Raw genomic sequence first — 21,137 nt, forward strand, 5'->3', positions numbered from 1 at the left:
AAAAAAAAAAAAAAAAAAAATATATATATATATATATATATATATTATATATATATATATATATATATATATATATATATATATATATATATATATATATATATATTGATATGATTAGTGTTTAAAGAAAATAATTTATAAGTTATATACTAGATAATATTAGATATAACAAGTATTTGGTTATTTTAAGAAGTTATATACTAGAGAATTTAATAAAAATTATTTATGTGAGGGCATTTTTAAGAAATTAGCATATAAAAAGTATTTTTTTTTATATAATTATAATGTTGTAAATATATTTAAGTGAGCCATGTGACTAGGCAACCAGATATACATACTCTGAAGTGACATTTAAGGAATGGTTGTGAATATAAAGTGGGGTTATAATAATAAAATGTGTAGTTTATTAAATTAGAATGTTAAGTTAATGATTTAAGTGTATATTCTGATCTGAAAAGCCTAAATGTCAACAAAATTATCAATAGAAAATTAACGAATTCTCCAGAATGCAGAATTTGACCTTTGTTGACGGTGGAACATTCTGGATTAATGGTTATGTCTGTGGATCGAACAGATACTGTTTCCAGAAAATTCAGACATGTATTTGATAGAACAAATGGAACATGATTTCTTACCAGATGATTCTGGAACATCCAAAAAGATATAAATACCCGGTGATTTGGATTCAGAATGTCAGTCAGTCAGAAAGTTTAGTAAGAAAGTCCATTCAGTTAGTCAATCAGTTATGAGTTTTTTAGTATGAAAATTAGTTAGAGGCAGTCAATGAGTTACAATTTTTCAATATAGTGAGTTAAATCAATATTAAGAAACAGTATAAAGAAAATAATATTGAAGATTAAAAATTATGTTATGTATAAATGATAATTGGATAATGGAACAAGTATTAATTGAATATTAAAATTAAATAATATATTTGGTGATTGGATATTGGTATATAGAAAAGAAGAATAAATATAAATGCTGTTTGCTGGTTTGCTTGGTGGTTTATAAATGCTGTGAAGAAAAATATCTTAAATTGGTGGAAGCTGATAATTGGAAAAAGTAATTTTACTTGTAAAAACAAGGATAACCGAAGCTGAGAAGAAGACATTTGAGTGGTGATTATAATCTATATAGTGGAAAACAGTTCATTTAGGCATTCAGTGACAGAAAGGTACAAAAATTTTGTTAATATAATTTAGTTAGTGTCATAACAATTTCAATTTTGAAGATAGTTTGTTTAAATTTTACATTGTCTATAGAATTTAATTAGTTTCATAAGAATTTCAATTTAAAGATAGTTTATTTTAAATTTACATTGGCTAGTTTAGATATATATGTGTGTTTCATAGTAGATCTAATAAAGATAATTTAAAAAAGTACTTACAAACTAATTCTTTGAGAACCGCGAGAAAAACCCTATATATTATATTATTAAAAATACTCATTGTTCATCATTCAAACAAACAATACATCATAACAATATATATATATATATATATATATATATATATATATATATATATATATATATATATATATATATATATATATGTATATATATATATGTATATATATATATGTATATATATATATATATATATATATATATATATATATATATATATATATGATTCAAAATCTGAATGTTTTTTATTAAAATAACTTGTGGTGGTTTTATGATTAAAAGTAGCCATACTTAACAAAATAATCTACTCCTTTTTCTAGGTGATTTTTTCAAGTACTAGGAGTTGTTTAAAAAGAAGCTGTTGATATTGCAGCCTAGATAAATGTGCTAACTAACTTTCTCAAGGAGATGGTTATCTATGGAGATGTGAGTTTTAGTATCTTTACAGATCAGTATTTTTTTCCATAACTCATTTGAAGCACTATATTTTTAGATGTTTCGTTTGATTCTTTTATCACTTCAGACAGATCTATATTATTCTGCTTTCACAACCATCATCATCATCATCCCATAGTCGTCCACTGCTGAACATAGGCCTCCTCGAAAAACCTCCATTCAGATCTATCTTGCGCTGCTGCAATCCAGTTGTTACAAATCCTCTTTATGTCGTCAGTCCATCTTGTGGGTGGTCTCCCCGGGTTTCGTCTATCCGCTCTCGGTCTCCACTCCAAGATTTTTTTGGTCCCCCTATTATCCTTCATTCTAGCGACGTGTCCTGCCCACCTCCATTTAATTTTGGCTATGTGTTTTACAATGTCTTCTACACCCCTTTTTCTACGGATTTCTTCGTTTCTTACCCTATCTCGCAACGTTATGCCTAACAATGATTTTTCCATTCTACGTTACGTCATTTTTAGTTTTGGTGTAGATATCCTTGTTAGGGTAAGTGTCTCTGCGCCATATGTAAAGACAGGCAGGACACACTGATTAAACAACCATATGTCTGTAATGTAACCATACGTCCAGTGGACGGCCATGGTACGTCCCTCACGGACTTTTAACGTCCTATATTGTTCTGAATGTCGATCTGCCAAACGTCCTATGGACGTCCATTTAACGTCCCGAGCTGACGTTCGTTGGACGTACATGGATGGTAATTGGACCTTAATCGAACGTCCATAATACGTTCGGTGGACTTATTTGACGGACTTTTGTGATGACTCTCGAATGTCTATTTTAGCGCTGAGGATATAAATTAGACGTCAACGCCATTGTGTAAAGTACTAAAAGTGGCGTCATCCTGTGCATATTAAGAATGTATTTTGGGAAATAAAACGTAAATGTTTAAAGGAACTTACATTTATTATTACATATATTTATATTAATTTATTAATAACAAATGGAACAAATTCACTGTCAAAATTATACAAAAATGCAACATTATAGAAATATACACAAAGTTACAGATAAAAATAAAATATACATGAATAAAATAAATAAGTACACATTTATAAAAGTATCATTTTCCTTCAAATAGTTCATAAAGCTATTGATACAGAAGTTTTAGACCATACCTATATTTAAACCACAACCATAAATATCTGAAGCAATTCAGAGATTAGTTATTTTATGAACAAGCTTAAATTTAAAGATTGAAAGGTAACATCGAGAAGATCTTATGGTAAGAAAATCCAGATTCAAGAAATTGATCATACCCGAATATGAATATGGTCTACACAATTTACAAGAACAGTAGATGCTTGTAGACAAGTCAGTATAAATTTAATCGACATAAAAAATGATTTTTAATGCAATTATAACATAATCAGTGTAAATTAGTAGAAGTTGAACGATCAGACAGGAAACCATGCTAACCAGTATGAAGCTGATTCTTTAGATTTACTGTCAAAAAATCAGTCAGTAAAGCCTCGAAAATTTTAGGAATAGCAGAAGGAATTATAATGGAATGATAATTAGAAATCAATGATTTAAAGATGAAATAAATAAATTGTGATGGAAAGTGACCCTCTGTTAGAGATTTGTTAAAAATAAGCCATAGAGGCCAACATAAAAAGGATGCATATTTTCTTAAAAATAAGTTGAGATATTCCATTTAGACCAAGACCTTTATTGATATTATGACAATGTAAGCAGGCTAGAATGTGACAAATTTTAATAGTTAAAGAGTGAATATGGCTGTGACTGATATAGGGTCTTTGACTATACTTGACTAGACCGGAGAAAGAAGGATTGTGGATACTACTAAAGAAATTGGCAAAATCGATAAAAATGACCGTGGCTCACTAAAAACAGAATCATTCAACTTCCCTTATCCCTTCCCATTCTGATTTTGCTTACAACTGTGTGGTCGGCAATTAAAAGCCAAAGTCAATTTTTGAGTTTAAAAGTTGAAATCATAAGTATGAAAAAGATCAATACTTGGAAATTTGCCTGTTTTATTTTAGCAGTAGATACATTTTTAGGTACCTATTTTTAATAAATAAAAATGTCTCAAAAATTGACTGCCTCTTTCTGTCCACCAACCACACAATTTAACCATTACAAAATTAATCATATTTGCTAATGCAACATGCAAATTAAATTTTACTTATATTTTACTTTCAGCATGTGCCCCCTCTTTAGATCTCTTCAGATATTTCATTATCAAGTTTCAATTTCCTTCCCCATGGCAGTGCTGGTTTTGGAGTTTTTCCAAGCAGCACCTGAAAACAAAATTAATGTACATTCATAAATTGAACAAACTAATTTTAGATTTAATTGATTATACTTTGCTTATTGTGAATAAATTATCATTCAAAAACGTAAAACTAAACATATGAATTTCAAGTGCTGTAGTTTTAATAAATCTCGCTTGTACTAGAAGAATACTAACCCAACCATTGGTATTAATTTGTAATGACTAGACTTCGGCAAATATGCATATTGCATATTTTGCATATTGTGCATATTTTATGCAAATATTTCATATTTTGGCATATTTGTATAAAAGTTTGCATAAAGTGCATAAAAGTTCAGATTTTTATACTGTATTTGAAAATTTTTAAACATACCAATTTATTTCAATTCTTGTATAAAATTTTGTAGTCATTTTAATCAAGAAATGATCTAAGTACGTAATCTCTACAGGTACAAAACATTTACAATTTCAAAGAAGATCAATTTAAGTAGCCCTCAACATTCTTAGAAAGTCTCGGTCACTGAGGCATTCAGTTATTGGATAATCGCTAAAGGTTCGCTCATTTGCATTTTATGATCTAATCCCCAAATCTATCTACAATTTATTGTATCTTAACAGCAGGTAAACGGCTAATAATTTTGTTCCTAATTTAGGGATTTTCCAAAATCTCCCAGTTTATTGAATTAGGTACCTAAACTTTTCTAATTTGATGCTCAGATTTGTAAATCATTTTTGTTTTGATATTCAAAGCGTAAACACTCGTTGTGCGTAACAAAAAGGAAGATTGTGATTTTATAATGCCTAAAACAACCAGTGCTTCAACTTGGATTAAACCTTATAAAGAGCTGTCTATGGATATGGGAAAAATCTACTGTTCAGTCTGTGGCAAAATTGTAAGTATCTAATATTTTCTATTAAATATCTAATATTTCATACATACAGGGTGTTTCCAAATGACACTTACAACGTTTGACTGTAGATACTTCTCGAAAAATTGAACAAAACGATATAGTTAATGAGGGGTCAAACTTATTTACTTTTCGAGATACAGGGTGTTAAAATTTAAAAAAATTAAATTCTTTTAGTTAATAACAACAATAACTTTAAAACCAATAAACGTATTTACTTGAAATTTAGTACTCGTAGGTTGTTTTTAAATGAAAAATAGCTTCCTTTAGTGAGAAAAAATTGTCCATGGTACAATACAATGGTGTGTATTTAGAAAAATTTTTCACCTTTACTTTTTTGTATGAAGTCAGCTATTCTAAAACACAATTATTTTTATTGTAATTGAATTAACAAAAAAAAAACTTTTGTTGAATTTTAAAATAAGTTATATGATGTACTAATGGTTAGTAACAAAAACTAATTTGTGGATTAATACTGCATTTAAAACACTTAGCGAGTGTTTTTTTTCCAAACCAGTTATTTGATTAACCAAAAACACCTTGTATATTTTTATATTTTAAAGGTTGGGTTAAAATAAAGGTTTTTATTTTTATTTATAGATAGCATGTGAGAAGAAATTTCAGATAGACCAACATGTGAGAACTGCTTCACACATTGCAAAAAAAGGAAAAATAGGAGGAAAACATCAAACTTCAATGGCTAAATGTTTCCAATCTACTTCAAAAAAATTAGATGAGCAAGAAACTTTTAATGAAGACTTGTGTCGCGCATTAGTGTCTGCAAACATACCGCTTTCAAAATTAGCAAATGTAAATTTTAGTTCGTTTCTAAAAAAATATTGCAAACTTAATGTTTCAAGTGATCGGTCTCTAAGAAGAAATAATGTGAACGGGCTATACTCGTCGGTGTTAATTAATATTAAGGAAGAAATTGCAGATAGTTATTTTTACATATCTGTAGACGAAACCACTGATTCCTCAGGAAAGTATATTGCTCATTTATTGATTGGTGTTTTTAAAGAAGATACCTTACCAAAATCTCATCTTATTTCATGCCAGCAACTTGAGAAAACAAATGCTTTAACATTTCGCGTTTTATACAAGAAACATTAGCAACTTTTTTCTTCCGACAACTATTCCTCCTAATAAATTACTGCTTATTTTATCGGATGCTGCTCCTTATATGGTGAAAGCAGGACAAAATTTAAAAATATTTTTCCCAGATTTAATACATGTTACTTGTGTAGCGCATGGATTAAACAAAGTTGCAGAGGAAATACGAAAAAAGTTTCCTCTTGTAAATACCATGATATCCAGTGTCAAAAAAGTATTTCTTAAATCTCCTATAAGAATTCAACTTTATAAAGAAATGCTACCTAACATTCCTCTTCCACCACAACCTATTTTAACGCGATGGGGAACATGGTTAGAAGCAGCTAATTTTTATGCAGATCATTTTGTTAAAATAAAGAACATAATTGATACGTTAACAGATGAAAGTTCCCAATCTCTTTTGGATCCTAAAAAAAGTTTTCAGAGTAACTTGCTTCAACAAGAACTTTCATTTATAAAATCAAATTTTAGTTTTGTTCAAAAAACAATTACTCAGTTAGAATCACCAAAACTGTCATTGTTCGAAAGTACAGCATTAATAAAAGAATTTGCGTCATGTTGTCGGAACGTTAGAGGTAATATTGGAAAAGATATTTTAAAAAAATTTGAAGCTACTATGGAAAAAAATAAAGGTTACCATATTCTTTCTGAAGTAGTCAGTGTTCTAGCGGGAAATATTTCGGAAACAATTAATTTAGCACCAAATGTTTTGGTTAGTTTGAAAAATGCTCCCGTTACATCAGTTGATGTTGAACGAAGTTTTTCCATATATAAATATATGTACTCAGACAGAAGCCACAAGTTTTTGTTAGAAAATTTTGAACACCACTTGGTCATTTATTGTTACCATAATTCTAAATAAGTTTATTCATACTTAAAAATGATGTAGTTACTTAAAATAAATGTAAATCTTAATGAATAGTAGGAAATATTTAGTTATGTACACTTTTTTTTTAAATAAAATTGTTACTATTTTACGATTTTTTTATTTATTTGTATGCATATTTTGTAAAATATTTGCATATTTTCGGGTAAACACGTGCATATTTATGCGCATATTTTCTACATTTTTATTTGCATATTTGCCGAAGTCTAGTAATGACCAAATGAGCAGTAATTACACTTTGACACAAAAAACAAAAATAAGAGTGTATAAATAAAATATACAGTCAACAACAAATCTTCATCTCATATCTCTAGCTGTAGTTCTCAAAGCAATCTCCTAGCCAGACCTGAACATTTGTAGAGTTGATAAATTTTACCATTGGCCTTATGTGGCCACTAAAGCGATAGTGTAAATTCTTAAATGTACCTTAAATTTATTTATGTTTACAAGTTACAAACCTTTTAAAATCATAGCTATATGTGTGTCTTGAAAAGCTTTATATTGCTTTTTCCCTAGACAACTATATTTTCTAAAGCTTGTAAAGGCTTCTCCTAACAAATTCGTTTATGGTCTCCTTACCAATTTTGGAAAGCTCATTATCCTAAAGTATAATTCGACATATAACAGTAATCAAACTACCCCACAATCTTGATCATCCATGCTTAATTATTTTAGCTTAAACTATCCAATAAAAAAACAGCCTCTGTTATAAAATCAATCAAATATTCATTTGCAAATTTTGGTTTCTCATAACCGTGGTAAACGCCTATTAAAACAACAATTTTTATGTATATAAACAAATTACACAAACTAGGATAAAACTGACCACTAGAACTGTTTTTTAGTGGGATTCCGTCAAAATTTACACAAATTTCTATAACATTCTTTTATTGTGAAGGTAAAAACACCTTTGAAATTTGAATCATATGGATCAAAGTATTGTTTTTAAGACCAAAGTAGAAATATTGTCCAGTGAAAACGTCCTTAAATTTAAGTTCTCTGGCGAAGCAAGAAGGGTTCTAGCATCTGATGGCAAATGAGAAAGATCAGGAACTTCTTTATGCATATTTAAAAAATCACCTAATATTTTAAAGGACAAAGTCCAGTTGAATAATTTATTAGAAAAATTAAAAACATCTCGATAAGATTCTCTAGAATTCTCATTACAACCATGTTTAGACCCTTCTTCAGTTTCATTGAAAGAAGAGCTTTGTAAAGGATCTAAACCAGAATGGTTGTCCACGTGGTCCATTTGGATTATTTAAGGTACTTAACATGATGTTGATAAAAAGTTTAAATCGGAAGTATTGTAATCTGAACTATTTAAACTGAAACTCTCATCAAAATGATCAGTTAGGGATTCCGAAGAAAGTTTGAAGAAGAAGAAATTAATAATATTTTTAACAATATTCTCTACGTTTCTCGTAACCATCTAGAAACAAATCGTTTTCTTTTAAACATAACTAATTTTAGGAAGAATTACACTAACCTTTTTGTAATAAAATAAAAACCAAACTCAGAAGTAACCAAATCAAATCCAAATCTTTAACAATATACTATAACTAGAGCAAGCATAAAAAAAGTTGCTAATTCACACCATTTGCACTGTATATTACTTAAATAGAATTCTTTTATTTCTTTTAAGCATTATTTTTATTAAGCAATATTATTATAATTAAACTGTGCCATTTGTTTAAATAGGTATGACATAACAATGACAATTGATATCATAATTTTGCCACACTTGTTCATCTTCGAAAAGATGCCTTTAAGGTTCATCTTGTTGATAAAAATTATATTTTTACTTTTAGCAAACTTATATCGTCGTTGTAACTAGAATAATAAATTAATTGTAACGAATTAGCTAGAAATAAATTAGTATACTTATTACATAACGAGAGTTGTAAGAAGCTTATTACATGCGAGTAAAAAAGATGCGCGCGAGCCGCGTAGCCGCGAGCGCAATAATTTTACAAGCAGGTAATAAGCTTACAACTCAAGTTGTGTACTATACTTTTTCTACGATTATTTTCATTTATAAAAATAACAAGTAACTTTTATTTATTTAATAAAATTCGGAACATTTATTTGTAATAATTAATTGTAAAATTTTGGCAATTATTTATAACTATACCCTTATCCGAGTTTGGCGGTTGTTCAATAATACGTGGTGAATGGTGAGATGACGTAAACTGTACGGTGTGTTCTTTTTGAACATTGGTATTTTCAGTGTATGTAAAGGTCTGTAAATTACTTTCAATTGAATTTATAATTCTATTGGCTGTTGACTCTTATTATTTATTGACTCATCGACATATCCTTCTGCCGTTGTTAAAGATTTCCATCCGCCATGTCGTTTAAGAGCCATTAAATCACCACCGGCATTTACCAAAATAGTGGCAGAAGTTTGACTTACACAGTGACCTGTGTACATTTTGGGATCTGGTAACTTTAAATATTCGGCTATTTGTTTAGGAACACCACTTATTTTGTTTAATCCTACCACCTGTTTCGTACATTTACCTCTTTGATAATTAAGAAAAAATTGATTTATTTGCGGATCTCTAATCTGTAGTCGAATTTCCATATATTGTTTGCAGATTTTATAGAAATTTCCGGAAATAACGAAAGATCTACATATTTTGGTTTTCGTTTCAGGAATTTTAACCAATAACATTGCACTTAAATCATCAATGTCTCAAATTTTAAGATTTTTTAACTCTTTTTTTCCAAAAGCTCCACATATTCCAATAATTGCAATAACCTTAAAATAAAAGTATTATAAGCAGCCACATTTATGTTATACTTTTAAATAACATACCTTTATTGACAAGTACTGTACATCAGGAGCTCCATTTAAAAAAAGTTTTATTTCATCAGGATGTAAAATTTTAGATGTTTTTTTTAAAACCTTCTGATTTCCTTTTTAGATAAGCTCGCAATTTCGGGTAATTTTCAATATTAACATTATTTTTCAAAGTTAAAACACTCCTTAGCATAGAATATATTGCCCATAATGAGGATGGTTTAAATTTCTTAGCGATTTCTCCAAAATAAGCCAAGAGTACGTTTTCAGAAAATGAATTTACATTATTTGTTGTACGCCAATCCATAAATTGCTGATATACCTTTTCATATCTTCCTCTAGATTTTTCTGGTAATAGGTTCTCGGTAGGGTTCGCAGCTAACTGCATAATATTGGGTGGTGTGCTACTAAATTCATCTTCACTATTCGATGAACTCATTTTATTTATCTGTATTTATATTACCACTATATTTACACTGACTATATTTACTTACAATATTTATACTGACAGATTTTTAATCTGTCAAAATAACGTTTGTTTCCATGGTATAATAACTCGACCAACTGACTTACAAGGCTTATGTGATGTTACATATTTTTATAGAACTGAAGCGTAATTTTTTTATTACGTGTCAGTATCTGTTTTGATGTATTTACTTCCAAATTAGCATCCAAATAGTAGGTAATATACAATTTACTAGTAAGAGAGTAGAAAAAGATTTTTACACTTTACCTAAAAACAAAAACATGTATTGGATATATTAAATTATACAATTTTCAATTAAGCATGATTTAACCTTTTTGCTTTTAATTATTTTATTAACGTAAATAATTTTTTATTCTATTGAAATATTTGCTATTTGATCCCATGATTGGTAAATGTCGGACATCCAGAGAACGTCCATATTTAATCCACCCGAAGTACGTCCCACTTCGTACGTCCCAAGTACGCCCGTTTAACGTCCAGGCACGTCAGGACCAAAACTGGACGTATAGTTCATCCCAAACCCTTCTTTCAGTGCGTCACAGTTTATCGAATTCTCTCTAACACATTAAGCTAGAAGTGACAGAAAAAAACGTGAGTCTGTGATTATTATACATAGAACTTAGAAAATTATATATCGTTCACGGGTATTTGCATATTAAAGCGAATTCCACTTACGGATATATAATTGGTTGGAGTTTAGAATACTCTAAATAGATATCCAATCAATGATACGCATAAATATAATTTGACGCAGATGGTCTCGATAGTGACAGTACTTTGACAATGTCAACTGATAAAATGATAATTTTCATTCCAGGATAGTATTTTCAGACATTTTACAGTGAAAATTTAATTTTGTATTTATTGTCATAAAAATATTTTAAATATGCCGAGATATACCGAGAATGAACAAAGACTAATATTAAAATTATTAAATTATTTTCAATTAGAAAAAGAGGCTGGGACAACTTTATTACCAGTTTCTGCCGTTCGTGAAGTAAGTTTTAAATTATTCTAAAAAATATTCATATTAGTAGTTTAAATACTATACATTTTAGCCATAGTGTTTGTAATAAATAATAATAAATACATAAATAAATCTTAGCTAATTATGTACTTTCCTTGGAATGTATAGAATAGGAATTATGACAAACTGCCGTTCCAATATAATGCACAATAAAAATTTTTATACAGGACGGGACCTGTATAAAAATTTTTACTCCACATTTTCAAAAAATAACCTTTTCACATTTAGCCGATTACGATCCTTCAACTGTCAGATTTAACTAAAATTTCATGCAATAATTCTCGACATTCTTAAAATCCTATATGACGTCAAAATTAGTGACGCACTGAAAGAAGGGTTTGGGACAGACTGTATATTGGACGTCCAGAGGGCGTCGTGTGTTACTAGGGTGAGAACCTCTTGATGTTTTATTAGTTTTGTCGTTTTCATCTACTGCAACATGATTGTTCTTTTTCCCCTCATTCGTTTTTCGCTCTCTTTTAAATTTAATTGAATCCTGGTATTTGCAACAGCTACATTTCAGTTTAGGTGGAATTACAGGGGACAAGAGCAAACAAGAGTTTATTAATAACTGTCACGCACTCAAAAGAAAATCCTATTATACAAATGACAATAAGACTTAATTACTCTATTAATTTTATTTTGGATGTGTCACTAGCATGTTTGTGTTTATTTAGAGTAGTTCTAAGCAAGTATTATATGTTGACATGCGAAAATATACCTAATATGTTTACAAAGAAGTAAAAACTTCTGTCGTATGATGGTATATCATTTTATTAAAAACTAGCGGACCCGACAGACTTCATTCTGTCAAATAGACTTGGAATGTGGCAGTTCATTTCTTTAATTTTCGTGAATAGAACCGTCACCATGATGATAGGGCGGTGTGTGAGGGTCAGCTCGGGTGACCTAAGTATCTTCGCTTCCACAAACTTTAGCCACCCTTTGGACCCACTAAAAACCCCGACTGGGATGTCTGCCAGAGGGCTTCAAAAAGAGGGAAACAACCTGATTGAAAAATAATCTAAAGGGATAGTGGGAACCTTAAGGTGACAAATATTTTATAAAGTGTGTGCTTCAATGACAAAACATAGAGATAATTACTTATTTATTATTATTAACATAGGGTTAATAACCGATGTAATAACGAATAATGAAATAAAACGTATATAAGTATTTTCAGTAATCGCTTTATTGTAAATCAAGTGAATCATAATTATTATTAACAAAAATCTGTTTTATTTTAATTATAGTGCTTTATGATATACAATGTTTTTTGTTTGATTACCTGGTGAACATACAATCAAATCTGATGGTTTTCCAACACGGTAACAAGCAACATACAATTGACGATGTGAGAAACATGGATTTTCTTTCTAGATTAATACCACAAACACCTAATGATTGCCCCTGGGACTTATTTATGGTTATATCAAAAGCAAGCCGCACTGGAAACTGTAGTCGTTTAAATTCAAATACTACATCAGTCGGAATCATTGGGATGCGTGGTATCAAAACGTCTTCTCCTTTATACTTTCCTTTCAGTATAGTTGCTTCTATCACGTTGTTCAATAATTTTTTTATCGCTAACCGTGTGCCGTTGCAAAGACGCGGTTGGTTGATATATCTCAAGATTATAGCTACCGATCCAACCTTTAATTGAAGATTGTAAGGTGGCAATCCTGGTAAATCCAGCGAGTTTAAAAATTCAGGCGGATAGTTGACGACATCATCTTGGTTAGTAGCTGAATCAGCTGATTTATAATATTCTCAATTTGCCTGTAATTGGTTCTTGAATTTTGAAATTTAATTCATTTACTTCTGTGTTTTAGCCCATTTGCAGCCAATATAGCCCGTTCGCTAAACCAATCATGGTTTCTGTAATTTTGAGCAACATCTGGAAACACCTTTTGAACAAGTTTATCTTTTGATCGAGTTAACTGACAAAAACTTTGGGGAAAGTTAATGCAACCAGTCAAGGTGTCTATAGGAAATTTGTCATTACCAAGGTCAATGAGTTGTTTAGAGAATATGTCTCCAGATTGGTCATTTTGCAACTCGACACGCATATTCTTGCTTAAGTGTAATACCTTGACATGTTTCCACAAATTGGAGGACTTTAAACATGCATTGAGTTCATCAGCTGTCGTTGATCGTGGAATCACTGGCAATGTTTGACGAAAATCTCCTGCTAATAAAAAAATTGCACCACCAAATGGGTTATGATTGCTCTGTAGATCTTTTAAGGTTCTATCTAGAGCCTCCAAAGATTTTTTATGTGCCATCGTGCATTCATCCCAAACAATCAATTCACATTGCTGCAAAACCTTTGCCATTGCACAGTTCTTCGAAATGTTGTAGGTTGTAGTTTCGTTGCTTTGCATGTTTAATGACAGTTTTAATGCTGAATAGACTATTCCACCACCTTCAAGCATCGATTCCCGGCGAAGCGAGTGCAAATGCAATTTTTTTTGTGAGCGAATTGTTGCTAATATCAATGAAATCAAAACAGTTTTTCCTGTACCACCAGGTGCACCAAAGAAGTAAATCCCTCCTGTTTTATCATTTGTTACTTTCATAAGTATGTCAAATACATACTTCTGTTTTTCATTTCAATAGTGGAAGATTTGCTTGAATTAATTCTTTCAAAGTGTTCACCGGACCGAACAGACCGCTCCGGAAATATTTGTATGGGAAAAAGGAAAAGGAGAAATTATGGAAAAATCCGGGAAATTATTCGAATTTTTCTCGCCGTAAAAACCATTCTTAGACTTCAAGGAACATTTTAAAAAAAGAAATGTTAAGATTGGTCCATGCGTTGTTGAGTTATGCGCTTACCAACACATTTTGCGATTCATTTTTATATTATAGATAATTAAAATTTATCCAAAAGGATTACAATTATTCGAAAACGTTTTTAGTCCAAACCATCATCAGTGAAAATTTTTAAAAATTAGCTGAAACTAGCATCTGAAATGGGTTTAAAAACCTTTAAATTAGATGACAATCATGGTTATATTTATTTAGGTGATGCCACAAGATCGATGTTATGAGATTTCACCTAAAGGGAACATCCTTTTTCCCTGCTCAAAAAAGAGGGCTACTCAGCCCACCGGTTCAAAAAAGCGAACTCATTATTTTCATAGTGACCAGTTAATGGAAAAGTGATAAATTTTAATGATTTCATGAAAATCGTAAAACATTTATTTATTTATTTAACACTTTTATAGAAACTGACTTTAATTCTTTTCTACTGGTCAGCGTTGTCATGTTATATTAGACACTTTAACAAATCTCTCATTCTATGACTATTATAGAAGTTGATAAATTATCGATAATGACAACCTGAAAACAGTGTTGTTGTTAAAACTCAACTATCATTTTTTAGAATTTAGTGCCTACAATTTAGTAACTCTACTATAGGACAAAAATAGAGTAGATGAGGAGGCGGGGTGTGGGACAAGGGAGATGCCGGACATTTCAAATTGCCCACCTTTATACAGTGCTAGTCAAAAGTCCGTTCCCCCCTCGTATCTTTTGAACGGTTATTGTTATAATAGTGAAATTTGGAAGGAGGTAATAAACAGACGTAGGCTCCTCAACTAGTCATAACAGGTGACATAATAGTGACAGATGACTTTACAGCGCCACTGTGACAGATAATTTTAAATGGGAACTTATGGCAAATGATACATCGTTTGAAAGGTTTTGAAAGTACCTATTCAGTCATAATAATTTTGTTTGAGTTTAAGCTCATTTTGATAAATAAATTAAATAAATACTAAAATGTTAGCTTCTCATTTAATTAATAAATATTTAATAACCAGTTCTTATAGTAAGTGTTCAAAATGTGCTCCATCTACTTACTGACAGTAATGCATCCTATTTCTAAACTCTTGCCGTACTCGTTCAAATGTATCGGGGGAAATGGCCCTACATTTTTCAACAATTCGTTGTTTCAAAATGTTAATATTGTCGGGTGCTGTAGCGTAAACTTTGGATTTCAAGTATCCCACAGAAAAAAATCTAATAGTGTGGGGTCCGGTGACCGAACTGGTGATTCTATCATACCTCGTGTGCAGGAGCACCATCTTGTGTGTGATTCCACTTAATGAGATGGCTTAATCAATATCTTTTAGAGCCTCTTCTAGGTGAAATGATGCACCCCTGTCTCACTCCCCTTAAGATTTTAACCTGATCTGTATATTCTCTATCTATTCGAAGGACCGCTGATTGATTCCAATACAGGTTAGCTATTATATTTAGATCTCTTTCGTCAATCCCTGTCCTCTTCAGCACTTCCATCATTTGCTCATGCCTGACTCTATCGAAAGCCTATTTACAGTTAATCAGGCATGCAAAAACATCATAGCTGACATCTCTACATTTCTGAAAAATACCTGCACCCTAAATAAGGCTTCCCTCGTACCAACGGCGTTCACAAATCCAAACTGATTGGGTGCAATTGGTTCCTCGCATTTCCGGTAAATTCTTTGTGAATGACTTTTAAAAACAGCTTTAGCATATGGCTCTTTAGGCTTATGGTCCTATAGTTTTCACAAAATTTTGCTCCTGGTTTTTTGGGCAATGGTACAAACTCTGATTTAAGCCACTCCACTGGTATTTTTTCTGCCTTGTATATTTCATTAAATATTTCAGTTATTATTTTTATTTGTTCTGTATCTAATAGCTTCAGCAGTTCTGCAGTAATTTCATCAGGTCCCGGTGCCTTTCCATCCTTCATTTGTCTGACGGCTGCCTTTATTTCTTCTATTAGGATTTCGAGACCTTAATTTTCTTCAATGGTGGGTTCCTGTATTGTTCTAAGGTCGTCGAAAAGTTTCGTCTAGTATTTTCACGCTCTTTGGCTTCTCTTATCTTTCTTCTGACGATGCTATGTATTCTCTTATATTCTTGAACATTTTCTTTGTTTGTTTTCTCTTATCCATAAGTTCAAGTATTTCATTGGCCATCCATGATTTACGTTCCTCTGTATCTTTTTTAAGGTGTTGTTCTTTTATTTCTCTTACTGTTTCTTGTATGATGGTCAAAAATTCCTTCATAGTTCCTGCATTTCTGCATTTTAGCACCTTTATGTGACTCACCTTCAGTCGTACATTTTGATTTTTCAGTTTTCTAATATCATACTTCTTTATCGACTTACTTGTAACCTTTTTCATTCTGACTTTGAAATACCTACAAATACCTACAACTGGTACATGATCAGAATTTATGTCTGCCCCGGGTATGTTTTGACAGATATACAGCTAACTTATTAAACTGTTTATTCGGGCTGTTGGGCCGTTGTCTTCTGTTGAGATTTTCGCCGTTTCGCCAACACTAGGGGTTGGCATCTTCTGGAGATGTTGATGCTTCGCTTGTAAGCAGAAACTGACGGCGCGTTGTACTACGGAGGCAATATTTATAATTCCCACTCGCCTCCCCTCCACTGGTTTCGGCTTGAGGGGGCGTGTCGTTGTTTATAGTAGCTTTTCTATCTCCGTGTTTGGCGGGAAGGGCGTTTGTGGATTTTAATACTGGTATCCATGTTTTGTTGATTTTTAGTCCTTCTTCTATCCTATTGAAATTGTTTGGGTGCTTGTATATTTCCACCGCTTCCCGATATAACCGTGGGTAGTACTGTGAAGTTTTGTCCAGCATCTGTGTTTCTTAAAATAGTATTCGATGTGCTCCGCTTCCCAAAGCGTGTTCGGCAACGGCAGATTTGTCGATATGTCCTAAACGACAATGGCTTTTATGTTCATTTATCCTGGTGTTGGTGTGTCTTTTTGTGGTTCCCACATATACCATTCCACATGTGCATGGTATTCGGTATACTCCGGCCGTTGCTAATGGGTCGCGTTTGTCTTTTACCGATCTTAAACAATCCTTGATCTTCTTTGTAGGTCTGAAGATGGTCTTTATGTTGGTTTTCTTGAGTATTCGCCCAATTCTGTCCGTTACCCCCGATATATAGGGCAAGAACGCTTTCCCTTTACATTCTGTTTCTTCGTCCCTTCTTCTAGATACGTTGTTCATCGCCTTGTGTATTTCTCTTCTGGTGTACCCATTAGAGGTGAGCGCTTTTTCAATATAAAGAAGTTCACTTTGGAGATGTTGTGGTTCACAAATTCTCTTCGCCCTCTCTGCCAAAGTTTTGATGATACCTTGTTTTTGGCTAGGATGATGATTTGAGTTCCTGTTTAGGTATCTGTCTGTGTGTGTAGGTTTTCGATACACTTTATGTCCTAAGTGACCTTCCTTTCGATTTACTAATACATCCAGGAACGCTAGTTGTTGAGCTTTTTCTGTTTCCATCGTAAATTGAATATTTGGATGTAGTGTATTTATATAAGCCAGGAAATCGTTTAGTTTTTCTGCTCCGTGACCCCAAATCACAAAGGTGTCATCAACGTATCTGAACCATACCCTAGGCTTGTATGCTGAGTCCATTATCTTCTTCTCTAAATGCTCCATGAAAAGGTTGGCTACGACCGGGCTTAGTGGGCTTCCCATTGCTACTCCATCCATCTGTTCATAAATTTGGTCTTCCCATGAAAAGTATGTGGTAGTTAGGCAAATACGGTATAATTCCACCATATCCTTGGAAACTAGTCCCTCAATTAAATTCAGAACGTCTTCTAGGGGGACTCTTGTAAATAGGGAAACCACATCAAAACTAACAAGAATGTCAGATTCCTGCAAAGTTATTCCTTTGATCTTCTCAATAAAATGGGCGGAGTCTTTTACAAAGGCATCGTTTTTTCCTATATGTGGTTGTAAAATATCGGCCAGATGTTTTGCAAGGCTGTAAGACGGAGATCCTATGGAGCTCACAATAGGGCGGAGAGGTACATCGTCTTTGTGTATTTTCGGCAAGCCATACAAGCGTGGTGGGACTGCTTCGCTGTTGCATATTCTTGGCTTTATCTCCTCTGGTATGGACGAAGATTTAATAAGTCTGTTGATTTTCCGTAGGGTGACTGCTGTGGGATCTTTTTTAAGTTTCTTATAAACCGCAGGATCTAGAAGATTTTGTATTTTCGTTTTGTAGTCGGCTGTCTTCATTATGATCGTGGCGTTTCCCTTGTCTGCTGGTAAAATTACAACATCTTTGTCTGCGTTTAACGATTTTATGGCACGTATTTCTTGGTGGCTCAGATTATTTTTCGGTGTCTTAGCTTTATGCAAAATTCTTGCTGATTCTGTCCTTATTTCTTCAGCTGCTTCGATTGGTAAGTTGCGGATCGCAGACTCTATATTAGCGATGATGTCTTCTTTGGGTATAACTTTAGGCACAATCGCAAAATTTCCCCCTTTGGCTAACAATGATGTTTCAGCTGAAGTTAAAACTTTATCTGAAAGATTGACCACTGTTCTTTCTGTGTTTTGTTTTGATTCTACCTCCTTATGTTTGGTTAAGCGTTCGTATTTGTTTTTCTGGCGTTCAGTGTTCCTTTCTAGTTCATTTTCCATTTTTCTGTAACAAATGGATTCAATTTTATTCCAATCTTCATATTTCAACCTGCTGCTCAAAACGTAAAACAAATCTAGAAGCTCCTTGTCAACCTTCGCCAAATTTCGTCTGGTGTCATGTATTCGTTCTCGTAATAGTGCTTTTTCCATGCGTGTATATATTCTATTGGCTTGACTTGTTCTGATGGATCGATTCGTTCGTAAGAAGTTCGGCCGGAGTATACCGAATACCATGCACATGTGGAATGGTATATGTGGGAACCACAAAAAGACACACCAACACCAGGATAAATGAACATAAAAGCCATTGTCGTTTAGGACATATCGACAAATCTGCCGTTGCCGAACACGCTTTGGGAAGCGGAGAACATCGAATACTATTTGAAGAAACACAGATGCTGGACAAAACTTCACAGTACTACCCACGGTTATATCGGGAAGCGGTGGAAATATACAAGCACCCAAACAATTTCAATAGGATAGAAGAAGGACTAAAAATCAACAAAACATGGATACCAGTATTAAAATCCACAAACGCCCTTCCCGCCAAACACGGAGATAGAAAAGCTACTATAAACAACGACACGCCCCCTCAAGCCGAAACCAGTGGAGGGGAGGCGAGTGGGAATTATAAATATTGCCTCCGTAGTACAACGCGCCGTCAGTTTCTGCTTACAAGCGAAGCATCAACATCTCCAGAAGATGCCAACCCCTAGTGTTGGCGAAACGTCGAGAACAAATCTCAACAGAAGACAACGGCCCAACAGCCCGAATAAACAGTTTAATAAGTTAGACGATGGCCGTGAAAGCCTAACGCAATTTATCAGATATACAGCTGTTCGTATACCTCTTATTTACTAGCTTGTAATTAATCTGATTTCTTACAATCCTTCCCACAGAATCCTGTGGAGATTTCCATGTGTACAATTTCCTTGGGTGTAGCTTAAACCAGGTTTTCATTATTACTAATTGATTTGCTTCCACAAAAATTTCCAATGTATCTCCCCGATCGTTCCGGTTTCCTAGTCCAAATGGTCCAATGCAGATGATGTTTTGCTAGCTGTTGGCCATTGCTGGCCAACTTTGGTGTTGAAGTCACTCATGACATTTGTTAGATCTTGCTTTTTCAACCTTTTCAAGATTTGAATATTGCTATGGTATAGTTCTTCTTCTTCCTCTTCTTCTGTCCCTTCTGTTGTAGGTACATACCCTTAAATTATATTGATGTCGATTGGCCTTGCTTTCAGTTGTATGAGCATCACTCTTGATCTTGCTGTAGGTCTTTGCCCAATTTAAAACTCAGTATAACAGAGTTTGTAACGATTGGCTACTGAATCACCCAGGCAAAAACCATATCCATCTATTACATTGGTTATTATGTGGGACAAGCTTACCCCTTAACTGTTATATTATTTCTGGTTTTCGAAAGACTGACATCTACAATTTTAACAGTGAGCCATTCACGAAAACAAAATTCCTAATGCCTTTAGTAACTGACTGGACTACTCCATCTGCACAAGCTACTGATACATCTTCTACAAAGAAGGGAGGCAGAATTCGTATTTTAACTAGTACACCAGAAAAAGCAATGGCAATCTGGTAATCTGGTAAATCAAGTGCAGCCATTCGTAATCTATCTAATAAGAAGAAAGCAAGTAAAGATTTTGAGTTTTCGCCCGAGAAGGTACAAATTCCATTAATATGCAGATGATAACCTAGAAATTTTTCTGAGTTCTGAGGATGTAATGGAAGAAATAAATCGGAATAATAATGACTAATGATTTTATTGTTGTTAAATTTTTGTACTAAAAAGTCTCTTGTTTGTTGGAAGAGTCTTGAAGTGTGATACAATAATTGATGAAGTTGAAGTTTAATTTATGCGTAAAAATGGAAATTTTATTTTCTCATCATCCCTCATGTAAAGGACCCTAACATTATTGAGAAAAACGACATATTGCTTAAATTGTAAAATGTAAAATAAAGAAAAGTTTCTATTATGTTGAAAAATAACATTTATTACATCCTGCCCCCGACCTCCCTAGTCCTCTCCTCCCAATGTTGTGGGTGGTATGGGACATTTAAAGCTCCTTATACTATCCACTGTACTTTACTTTAAAGAATACTTATATGAGCCATTTTAGTCATTTAAAATTTGTGTAGGATTATTGAAAAATATTGTTCAAAAAGTGTCCCACATCTCCCATGTCTGCCCTACTTGGAATGCTGATTTCAAGATGAAGTTACTATAAATAAAATGATAACTTTGGACAAACATATTCAGTAGAAATAGGTTGAGAAGGATGCACCGAAAGGAAAAAATTAAAAATA

This window comes from Diabrotica undecimpunctata, chromosome 8 (genome assembly GCF_040954645.1).
Source record: "Diabrotica undecimpunctata isolate CICGRU chromosome 8, icDiaUnde3, whole genome shotgun sequence".
In the NCBI taxonomy this organism is placed as follows: Eukaryota; Metazoa; Arthropoda; class Insecta; order Coleoptera; family Chrysomelidae; genus Diabrotica; species Diabrotica undecimpunctata.